This window comes from Fundulus heteroclitus, chromosome 12 (genome assembly GCF_011125445.2).
Source record: "Fundulus heteroclitus isolate FHET01 chromosome 12, MU-UCD_Fhet_4.1, whole genome shotgun sequence".
Taxonomy (NCBI): domain Eukaryota; kingdom Metazoa; phylum Chordata; class Actinopteri; order Cyprinodontiformes; family Fundulidae; genus Fundulus; species Fundulus heteroclitus.
The window spans coordinates 30,351,066-30,363,333 of NC_046372.1; the positions used below are offsets into that span (position 1 = coordinate 30,351,066).

The following is a 12,268-nucleotide window of genomic DNA, read 5'->3' on the forward strand; positions in this document are numbered from 1 at the left end:
TTGTCACTGATATAGAACAAGAGTAATGTTGCTTCTTTACTAGAAAGAAGCAACAGAGTAGTGCTATGCTGTAGCAGCATGCAGAAAGCAGCGCACTGCTGTCCTGTATAGCCTCCTTTTAATCTTGGCTGTTACTCATTTTAGAGGACAGTACATTCAGTCGTATTGTGGGGCTGTGCAGTTCAATTGACAAGTGTTTCTTGTTTCTTAAAAAAAAACAAAAAACCTTGGAGCAAAAACCTAAACGGCCATCATCATCCCATCTATTTGATAATGCTGTCATCTTCTCAGCAACAGGCTTAGGAGCAGTAAAGATGATGGTAAAGCGGAAACACATTCCAGTGACGATTGGGGACAGACAAGTTGTGTTCCTTAAGGAGAGGAGAAAGACAAAGAGAAGAGATGGGATAAAGGCAATAGCAAAAATCACAACAGCGGCTTATGGTTTAGGATTCGCTGTGCTTCTCCATGCTTACTGGATTAATTGCACACCAGGGAGCGCATCTAAAACCAATTCACAGCCACAAGAAGGACGCACGCTATAATTGTAGTATTACTCTTGTACTATATCAATCCCCAAAACTTTCCATAAACCAACAAAGGTTCTGATTCTGAATAAGAACATGCTGGTAACCTTTCATGTTCTTATCTAAGTCCTTGGTTGCTTTAGGATTCCGGCCAGGTTGTACATACATGATGTGTGGGATACTTTTCTCTGTAGTTGTCACATGTCGAGGTCAGAGGGAAAGCTGGGCAGATTAAAGCCAGCATCGACTCAATGAGAAGAGGCCATTTGAGCGAATGCGATCCATGTCCACGGAGCACTAATCTGGGGATGCCGTGTAAGCGATTAAAGATGGACCCTACCCACAGAAACTAAGAAGCTTGAGGATTGCAAAGCAGCAGGTGGCCGGCTCTACTGTACCTTGCACTGGAGCGCCCCCAGCTGACCCAGCTTACTGATGGAGGACATAGACCTGAAGAAAGTTTTCTACATTCTCAGGTCAAACGGTTCAATTTGCAACCACAGGTGAAATTCTTTAAAGGTTTCTGTCAACGTTGACCACGGATGAGTGAGTGATAAAAAAATAATATCTTTAAATCACACATCATTGCCTCTATGATGTCTCTTCATGTCCGTGCTGTTGAAGAAAGCGACCCTCACCGCATGGTTGTGCCACAACCACGTTTGTTATGGTGTGTTCAGAGGGACGTGCGTTGTTAGTCTTCTGCCACATATTTTCCTCTGTGGTTAAAAAGTTCACATTTCCTCTAAGCTGACCAGAGCACATTCTTTAACATGTTTACTGTGTCCACTGTTTGGCTTGTGGCGAGCAGTGGTTCTGTTCTTCTTGCCACTCTTCTATTAAAGTGGCTCCTCCAGAGTTACCATGAGCCTCTTAGCTGCTCTGAGAAATGCTCTTACGCTAGCCCAGGGTGCGTTAATAGGACAGCCATGTCTTGATAGGTTTACAGTGACATGTTGCTTTACAGCCTAGCTCTGCTTTAAACTTCCCCGCCACAATAACATGTCTGCTGTGTTTCTTGGCCTTTGTGATGTTGTTTGTTGACTAATGTTCACAAACCTGGGGCCTTCAAAGACTAGCTTTATGTAAACGGGGGTTGAATTATACACAGATTGACTCTGCTTAGTAATTAAGTGATTTCTTAATGCAATATTTTGCACGGGGTTTTATTGAGAACTATCAGAGTAAAAGAGGCGGAACATCCATGCAAGCAGATTTTAATTTGGGGACGGAAACATAAAACAAATCTTTCTTCTTTCCACTTCACAACTATATGTTGCTTTGTGTTGGCTACAAATCCCACTGAAATATATATGTTTCTGGTCATAACATAAAAGTTGAAGAGGTATGGTATGATTAGTTTTTCAAGGTGCTATTTTTATTGCAACGTCAGTCTAATTGATTTGCTGTACAAAAGAAAGTGGCCAAATTGGAGGACCCATTAAAGAGTGAATACAAAATGGCCCTCATGGCCATATATGGCACTAAGATGGTGATGAAATTATGAACCTTAATATAATGCTGCGAACTGTATAAGCGTTTAATTGAACTTTGCTGAACTGTCATTTATTGATCCAATGTTCTTCCTTTATTATTAGCCTGAAATGGAGGGTGACAGCACAATGCCCAGTAGAAAGGGTTTACGTGGTGCAGGGCCGGGTGACATGAAAACCACACTGTTTCCCAGACACTTCTCTAGTTAATATAATCAAGATAGCCTTCGGCGTCCAAAGCAATGTATTTTATGGATTAATAAAAAAAATAAACATCTTCATATACTCTCATAACAGCATGCCCTTTACCATATTATTGCATTTTTTTTAAAAGTTAGTAATGCCCAGTCCTCCAATTTAACTATGCCACCACATTTAACCCAGAGAAAAAGAGAAATCCCACTTAGAAACAGAAATTAATTTAAACATGACTATGGCTAGTTTTATTGTCTCACACTGAACGTATTATTGTGTTTTAAGTTTATTTGTTTAACTTAATTTAATAAACCCACTTTAATATAGATATGTACTAAATTCTCAAGTTTGCCCATGTGAGATTAGTTTAGCAGATACACTCAAGCTACATTAAATAGGACTGGAAGCATCTGGAAGTACATGTTCAGGGGTTTCTGCAAATGGTCAGTGGGTTTAATTTGGAGCAACACATTGGTAAACAGAGATTTTCCCTGAAGCCATCCCAACATTACGGCGTACAGTCATATTAATTACATTTGGATATGCATTGTGATGAGGCTTGTTTATCAGATTAAAACTACCTTTTGAAAAATATATATTGTTTATTGGTTTAATATGATATTGTAATCTTTAATATTGTGGCTTCATCATCTATAAGCAGGGAATCATCATAATTAATAGGAATAAAGGCGTGGAAGCATCACTCTATGTGTTATTAATCATTGCAATGTGTTTAAGTGATGGAGATGCTGAAATAAATTTAATGCATTTTAATTTTTATTTAATTTGTATGCGTCTGTATTTCAGGCTGTTGTTGAGTTAGCAGGTGAGCATGTTCTCTAGTTCAAAGTGATGTTCACTCTGGAGCAGATTTTTTTTTTTTTAAAGGACCTCCTTTTTGATAAATTTAGCAAAATATGCTTAGTTTCACTAATTGAGTATATCACACTCCCTATGAAAACCCTTCACTAAACGTTGCACCTCCATTAAAGGAAGATTTAAACAAATCTAATAAAATCTGATATCTTGAATTGTTGAAAAACAGTCATACATTTCAAATTTCACATCTAACAATGACTCTGTGATGTTTAGCTCATTTCTGCTTAGGTAGGTGTCCTGCTTGTAGATGGATAATTCATGAGTGACAACCATGTATGAGAGGGTGGCGGAGGAAGGGCTAAGCCGATGCTTTTTAACAAATCTTTTTCAAGAACTTAGTGCTTTTTCAAAAGATCTCTGCTTATGTTTGCAACTTAGACATGGAAGATTTATTTATTTGTAACTGGCTTTAGAGCCATCTGTTGATATTCTGAACATCTGACAAAGTTTCTTTATGATTGAAGGTAATACTAAACTAAATCCTTATTGGATCACAGAATCAGTGACAATTATTTCGATCAGGTAGATCAAGCGTGAAATCCTTAACATCAACTCTTTCCATTATTATGATTTGGTCTGCAACTAATGTGACCCAGACAAAAGCATTAACCAACCTCGGTGAAACCAGGTCAGAGGTTAAAGACTGGTTCGCCTGAGTTTACCTACCTATTTCCTGCAACATTAGCTGAACATGAGTTGGGTGAGCTGAGAAAACATTGAAATACACGCACGTACACACATGCACACATACACACAAATATTTGCGTGTGATGTTCCACGGAGACAGCCGACTTCCATCACACCAAGCTGAAAAAACAGTGGTGGGAGGACACGAGGTTCATCCGAGTGGACCTAGGTTTCCTTTTAAAGAATTAGGCACACAAACACTCATCAGATGTGGCGTGCCTGTGAGTATGTGCATGTGTGTGTGGTGAAGAGGTGCAGACAGCTAGAGTGTTTCATGGTCAGCAATGCGTGGATCAGGGAGGTGGCTGTAATAGTCTAGATGAGCCTAGAATAGGAGAGCCCCTGGTATGGCACTGCGTGTGTCAGCGTGTTTTTTCTTCTTCTTTTTTTTTTTTTTCAAATTGAAGGTACTCCTTTTTTTCTTTGTTGTGACATGGCAGATAGCTCAATGCATTTGCAGACACACTGGCCCTTGGAAAGGAAAAGTGCAAAGTCAGCTCCCAAGCCATCACAGAAAAAAATAGATTCTGAATCCTAAAGGTTAGATCAGTTTTGTAGCAACTACTTTCCATTATGCAAAACAAGACCAGATTTCATATACAATCCTGACTCGCATCATAGCAAAATATGCATAAAAGTCACAGAACATAACTCACTCTAAAACTAATAAGGGGGCATATCAGCGTATATATGTTGTGACAGGTGAAAACAGAAGGAAGTCCCTTTCTGCAGTCCATTATGGTTAATTACAGTTTTAAGCGAGAATGCTTGTATGAGAGCAGGGATGGTAATTAAAGTACAGGTAAGACATTAACTTACTTTTGTTAGCCATTAATCAGTGTTTACATTTAGAGAGCTCTCCCTTTGTAATTAATAATCCGCTTGGACAATGAATAATCACCTAAGAGGAAGTTGTGTGTGTATGCCTATGTATGTGTGTATTATTAGCAAAGGGGTTTTCCCACCTTTGAAACAGAAGGCTCCTTGATCAAACAAGCCATCAAAAAAAGATCAGAACGTAAAACATCCGTTGCACACTGAGATGATCTTAGTTGGGGACTTGTGCTACACACGAACTGAACTGAACTGGGAATCCATCCATTCCCTTAGCTCTCAGTAGTAATGATTTTATGGGATTCTTCATAAATAAAATTGATGCCATTAAAAATAAAATAATTGGCATCCTCCCAAACATGATTACCTCGTCCTCAGTAAGTGAGGCAGCATTGGAGGAATCCTTAGAATCTGCGCAGTGTTTGAACTGTTTAGAAGCAGTAGAGCTTTTTGAGCTATCTAAAATTTTAGCTTCATCTAAACCTTCTACCTGTATGTTAGACCCAATCCCAACAAAGTTGTTTAAGGACATATTCCCTTTGATCAGTGGCACTATTTTAGACATGATTAATCTATCCTTAGTAAATGGATATGTACCACAGGTTTTGAAAGTAGCTGTTATTAAACCTTTACTTAAGAAACCTTCTCTTGATCAAGATGAGTTAGTAAATTACAGACCTATATCTAATCTTCTTTTCTTATCTAAAATTCTTGAGAAAGTAGTTGCTAATCAACTTTGTGAACATTTACAAAGTAATGACCTACTTGAGGAGTTTCAGTCAGGCTTCAGAGCTCATCATAGCACTGAAACAGCTCTGGTGAAGGTCACTAATGATATTCTCATGGCCTCAGATAATGGACTTGTGTCTATACTTGTCCTGTTAGATCTCAGTGCTGCGTTTGATACAGTTGATCACAATATTCTCCTACAAAGACTTGAACATACTGTAGGGATTAAGGGGAAAGCATTAGGCTGGTTTAAATCTTATCTGTCAGACAGATTCCAATTTGTTCATGTTAATAATAAATCTTCCTCAAACTCTAGGGTCACCTGTGGAGTACCACAGGGTTCAGTCCTTGGACCAATTCTCTTTACTATATATATGCTTCCGATAGGCAAAATTATCAGACAGCATGGGATTAATTTCCACTGTTATGCTGATGATACTCAGCTATATTTATCCATAAATCCTGATGAATCCAATCAATTACTTCGACTGCAGTCATGTCTTGATGACATCAAAAGCTGGATGACTTTAAATTTCCTGCATCTAAATTCTGACAAGACCGAAGTTTTAATCTTTGGGCCAGAGTCCTCAAAAAATAAACTTCTTAACCAATCACTTAATCTGGGTGGCATTAACCTGGCCTCTGGTAATAAAGTAAAAAATCTTGGTGTTATTTTTGACCAAGACATGTCATTTAAATCCCATATTAAACAGGTTTCCAGAGTTTACTTTTTTCACCTCCGGAATATCGCCAAAATTAGAAACATTCTGTCCAGGAGTGATGCTGAAAAACTGGTCCATGCATTTGTTACTTCAAGGCTGGACTATTGTAATTCTTTACTATCAGGAATTCCACAAAATGCAGTTCAAAGCCTTCAGCTGATCCAAAATGCTGCAGCAAGAGTTCTGATGAAAATCAACAAGAGGGATCATATTTCTCCAATTTTAGCTTCCCTTCATTGGCTTCCTGTTAAATCAAGAATAGAATTTAAAATTCTTCTTCTAACGTATAAAGCCCTTCATAATCAAACTCCATCATATATCAGAGCTCTGATTACCCCGTATGTTCCTAACAGAGCACTTCGCTCTCAGACCGCAGGTCTGCTGGTGGTTCCTAGAGTCTCTAAAAGTAGAATGGGAGGCAGATCCTTTAGCTATCAGGCTCCTCTCCTGTGGAACCAACTCCCAGTTTTGGTCCGTGAGGCAGACACCCTGTCTACTTTTAAGACTAGGCTTAAAACTTTTCTTTTTGACAAAAATTATAACTAGTGACTCATGTTGCTCTCGGCTACCTTTGTGGTTTTGCTGCTGTGGGCTTGGGTTGCTGGAGTATATCAGGACCTAATTTTCTCACTATATTGAGTTCTACTGTTCTTCAATTATGCATTATGTGTTGTCATTTCTGCTTTAACTTTCTGTTCTCTCTCTTTTCTCTTCATAGTAGGTACACCTGGTCTGGCGTTCTGTTAACTGTGACATCATCCAGAGAAGACAGATCACCCGCTACTACCATCTAATGTAGAACAGATTACTAGATCAATGTGTGCTTCTGTGCTTTTTTGTCTCTCTTGTTGTGTCTCTGTTCTGTCTTCTGTAACCCCAGTCGGTCGAGGCAGATGACCGTTCATACTGAGCCCGGTTCTGCCGGAGGTTTTTTTTTTCCCGTTAATGGGTGTTTTTTCTTCCCACTGTCGCTTCATGCTTGCTCAGTATGAGGGATTGCAGCAAAGCCATGTACAATGCAGATGACTCTTCCTGTGGCTCTACGGTTCCCCAGGAGTGAATGCTGCTTGTCGGGACTTTGATGCAATCAACTGGTTTCCTTATATAGGACATTTTTGACCAATCTGTATAATCTGACCCAATCTGTATAATATGATTGAACTTGACTTTGTAAAGTGCCTTGAGATGACATGTTTCATGATTTGGCGCTATATAAATAAAATTGAATTGAATTGAATTGAACTGAAACCAGATCAGAAATAATATTAAATATTAATTTCTGTGTCATTATCTTGATGAACACATACTGGGATGATATGAACCAACCGTATTTCTGACAGCTGTACATGCTCCTAACGCTATTGACACATGCAAGGGAAACATGTGAACAAGAAGACTGATGCCACCGTATCATACTTAGGGAAAAGCTTAATTAAATAAAAAACACAAAAACTAAGTAAAAAAACAACAAAACAGGACAACAAACAATTAAAAAGGAAGATAACTACATAAATGGTGTAGAAAAAGCCGCACAATATTAAAAATAATTGATGAATATTGAACTGACGATATCATTTGTCATTTCTCCACATTTCCCCCTGTTGTCTCTTTCTAATCTGTGATTACGACACTTCAGCGTTCTCTGCGACCTTTAGCACGTTTCACACCATCATCTGCGTCAGGTGTGAGCATCTGCCACAGTGTGACTCCTTCCGGCACCCTGGATATACAGCACTATTCATTTTAACCCTCTATCCAATGTTAAAGACATACTATGCAACATTTTTCAGTTAATTAATGTGTTCCATACCGTTTTGGATGATTAAATGAGTCATTTCAGGTCGAACAAAGGTTTTCTCGGCCGCCCTGGTGGTCTGTGGGGGAAATACCGCACTTGCAATTGCAAGAGCTCTCGGCCCGCACACACAGGTTCAGAACTCTCGTGCAACACCGCGAGCGTCGGTCTTGCTTTACGGCGAGAACTCCATGTTTTTGCCCTGCTATTCACTATATGCAAGCGCGAAAGCAACAACAAAGAACCGTGTGTTAACGTCAAATAAACATGCAAGCATATCGAGTTTTATTATTATTATTATAATTTTTTATTTTTTTTTATGTTGGCGAGACGCTACCGCGACGGCGGCCGCCTCGCCGCGGCCGCCTCGCCAAGATAGCGCTGCGGGAAACCCTGATGTTCATACTTTCACTGTGTTAGTCATTGTTTGTACTGCGTTTTTTTTTTTACTTTTCGTTGCGTTTGCCTGTCTGCTAAGCTCAAAACAACCGCGCCTTGCTTGACGGAGAAACCAGAACAGCTGAGCATCTTTACGACAGTGCACTTTTACTTTCACCCTCTGGGGGGAGCCTTGCTGGAAAATCTACCCCGGTTGCATAGTATACCTTTAATATTGCACACTGGTGTTGCAATGACAATATGTTGTCAAGACATTGTGCGGCCCTAAAATGAACAGATACCAGTTGTCCAGGTGTATTTTCTTTGTACTTGGAGGATTTTCTAAGTTCCATTATAGAAATACGACAAGAACACCCCTTTAAACCTGATTTCTGAGTGTGAAATTATGCAAATCAAGTGGGCCCGATTTCAGTTTCTAATATGGATACCGAAAGTATAACGCAGTGAGAGTTGCTTGTATAAACTATTTATTAGCACTTCTCACTCATAGAAGTGAATCTGTAAATATCTGGGTCCAAGCACCTGTGGGTGTTTGTGAGGGCTCCCAGGGCACAGGAACCCAAGAACCAACACAGAAGTAGCTTCCTCACCCATTCCAGAGACGAGCAGAGGATGAAAATTTTTATTTGTAAACACCATGCCTAATTATTCTTCCGCTTCCCAAAAATGCAGTATTTTGTGTCGATCTATCACATGAAACCCCAATAAAATACACAGAAGTGTATGGTTGTAACATGACAAAATGGGGAAAAGGTCAAGGTGTGTGAATACTTTTGCGATCCTATAAATCTTTTTGCCAACCGTCTGCTAGCATGCTGAAAACAAGCACAGATAAGGAGAACAGGGAGAGAAGTACATGGACGCACAAAGTCAGAGGAAGGCAGAGAAGAATAAGGAAAGAAAGACCTGATGCCCACACTGCAATAAACCAAATTACAGGACAGATCCTTTATCCCATTTTTCATGATGCTGCATGACCAATAGACATTGAATACTTTGCTAGCCCACAGACATTTTAACACGAGCCTGTCTGAAAATATGCCATTCTCCACACCAGTCCCAGACTTGCCTCGGGCCCAGCTCTGCCTGGCTACACACAAGAGCAGCAGTTCACATTGTGATGGGAGCCCCTGGATATGTGTGCATGCATGTTGGGCATGACGGCGAGGATTCACTGGTTTATTTTCTGTTACTGAGAGGCTTTATCTTTAGCCCCAATTACCAACACTTACACATTCACACATGCAAACGCCATGGCAACCGAGACAACAGCAGCCACGGTGGCATTTGGCTTGACTGAAGTTCTGTTGCGCGATGCCCTGACAGCCTTCCCTCAACCCTCTCTCAACCTCGTCACCTCTGTTGCTCTGCTGTAACTCTCACCACAATGGCCGCTTCCTGTGAACCTGCCAGGCTGCCAAGGACACAAAGATGACTGAGGCAACCTTTGACATCAGAGGCTGCCACCAAAAGACCAGAGACAAGCTGAGTTGGCAGCTCTCTTAGCAGGCTAGAGACCCAGATCTTTTCAGCACAGTTAAAGTAGCAGGAGTCAACATAACACAAGTCAATAGTGCACACATACCAAAACGATGCGGTGTCAAACAGCTCTGTGTTTGGACAATGTTAGGCACGGCAAAAGTTTCAAAACGGTGACCTCGGTACTTTGGCTGTACCGCAGCTGTCATTTGACTGACAGCGGTCGCTGGGAAGAGGCAGAAGTCAGGGAAGTAAAAGAAAATGACATTTGAACATTAAATGAAGCAGTGATTTTGAACTGAAAGCTAGATGACATTTCAAGGAGCTGATTCACCGGTAGATGTTCAGGCCACCCACCCACACCGCTCCATGTGGAACAAGCCGTTTTCAGTTAAAGAGACGAGATAGCAATGTTAGAGATGTACTCGCGGACATGTGGAGCATGTGTAAGATGACCTATACATTCACTATGATGTCAGCGAGGGGCTTTGAAGGGAATAAAAATCACAAGGTATGAAGCTCCGGAGCAGCGATGGAAGCGAGAGATCGGACAAGACCGCACAGTTCTTTGCAAAAGTATTCATAGCCTTTAGACCTTTTAACATTTCGGTAGGGAGCTTATGTGAGACATCCCCATATAGAACAGAAGAATTGTGCAGTGCAGGTAAAATGATTCATGGTTTTAAAAAAGTTTTTACAAATTAAAATTTCAAAAGTGTAGCATGCTGTTTATTTTTAGCTTTCCTGAGTCCCCATCTTGTAGAAACAACTTTCAATTAAATTGTAGTTGCAGTTTAGTATGGGTCTTTACCAGCTCGGCACATTTAATGACTTTTAACTTTTAGCCCACTCTGCTTTGAAAAATAGCTCAAGCTCAGTCCGATTGAAAGAAGAGTGTTAGTGGACAGCAATTTCCGAGTCTTGTTCCACAGATTCTGGTCTGGACATGGACTGGGCTGTTTGAGCATATCGATACGGTTTCATCTAAACCCCTCCATTGTAACTCTGGCTGTATGTGTTGGGTCACTGTCCTACTAGGAGTTACACCTCTCCCCCTTTCCCACATGTTTTGCTACGTCTAAAGGTTTTTTAATGACTGCCCGGTATTTACCTTTATCCATCAATCTTTCCATCAAATCTGAATGGCTTCCCTGTCACTCACAAATAATTCCCATAGCATGATGCTCCCACCATATGTCACTCTGGGTGTGGTGCATTCATAATGATGGGCAGTGTCTGTTTTTAGTCACTGCATGCAGATTTTACTAATAGCTACCCTTTTGACAGATTCTTTCAGTTGAGTGGTGGATCTCTGCAGCTTCTCCAGACTTACCTTAGGACCCTTAGCGATTCACTTGGTTAACACTGTCTTTGTCAGGCCTTCCTGTTTAGGTGGACGACCATGTACAGAATATCAGAGTAAAAGTAGGTGAATACAAATGATCTGAAGATTATTCTGATTTCCTTAAAACTATGCATATGTTTCCCTCCATTTTTCAAACATGGACCAATTTGTGTTGGTCTGTTACATAAAATCCAATTAAATCCCTTGAATCTTGTGGTTGTAAAGGGAAAAATGAAATGCGAGGCAAGGCACTGTACTTGTTTCAGATGTCTGTGGGCACATAGGTAGTGATTCAACGCAGAGTTCAACAGGGGCTTGAAATACTTATAACAGATATACTGTTTCCTGTTTAAGGCTGGACTCTTCCCTTTGTTTCTCCGTGGGGGCATTTCTAAATGTGTGTCACAGTACAAACATCACAATCATCATCTCTTATCAACAGTCATGTTGAGGATTACAGCTTTCATCCCTAATCCTACATTAAGGACACATTCTCATGATGGACGTGACATCAGCAAGGCCAGCGAACCGCAGAGAGGGTGTGAGGACAGGAGGCCAAACCCCGCAGGAGAGGATTAATGAGTATAGGAGACACAGCGGATGATGAAAAAGACGGACAACAAAAAAGAAGGAAATAGTGCTGAACTTGAACTGGAAGTTTTAGTTGGAAAATATTTGTGTATCTGTGTTGTAGGATTACCTGCCACTGCTTAGGGTTCTTAAGACTGACAATGATGGCTCTCAATCAGCTCTGATTACAACTTGGTTACATGGTGTCAGGTTCAAACACCTAAAACCCCCCAAAAAAGTCTAACACTATCCTGTAACGAGAAAATTATCCCAAAATTATTCATCCATATTGCAGATTTAAATGTAAAACAATTTTTATTCAATAAGGAACTTTGTTTCTTCTATAAATCAAAATCAAACCTTGGAGAGCTGTTGAGTGTAATAACAAAAGCATACAGAGTGCCCGCCCTACCGCTAGAATCAATGGAAAAGTCTTCAATAACAGCAAAGCAATTAAACAATTGTTAAAATGTCTGAGCAGCTCTTTGAATGTTTTCACTTTTCACTTTTAAGATTTATTGTTGGAGCTACACTCCAAGTATTTGACATAGAAAGTCCCACCCCACCTCTAATTTTTAGCTCCCTACACAGTTTCCCTACCAGATTCCATCCAG

General features: G+C 40.3%; 1 protein-coding gene across 1 annotated transcript in view; it reads right to left on the minus strand.

The window, feature by feature from the left end:
• The window catches only part of fam172a (family with sequence similarity 172 member A), a 213,927-nt gene that overhangs the window by 43,357 nt on the left and 158,302 nt on the right, over positions 1 to 12,268 (minus strand). The window lies entirely within an intron of this gene.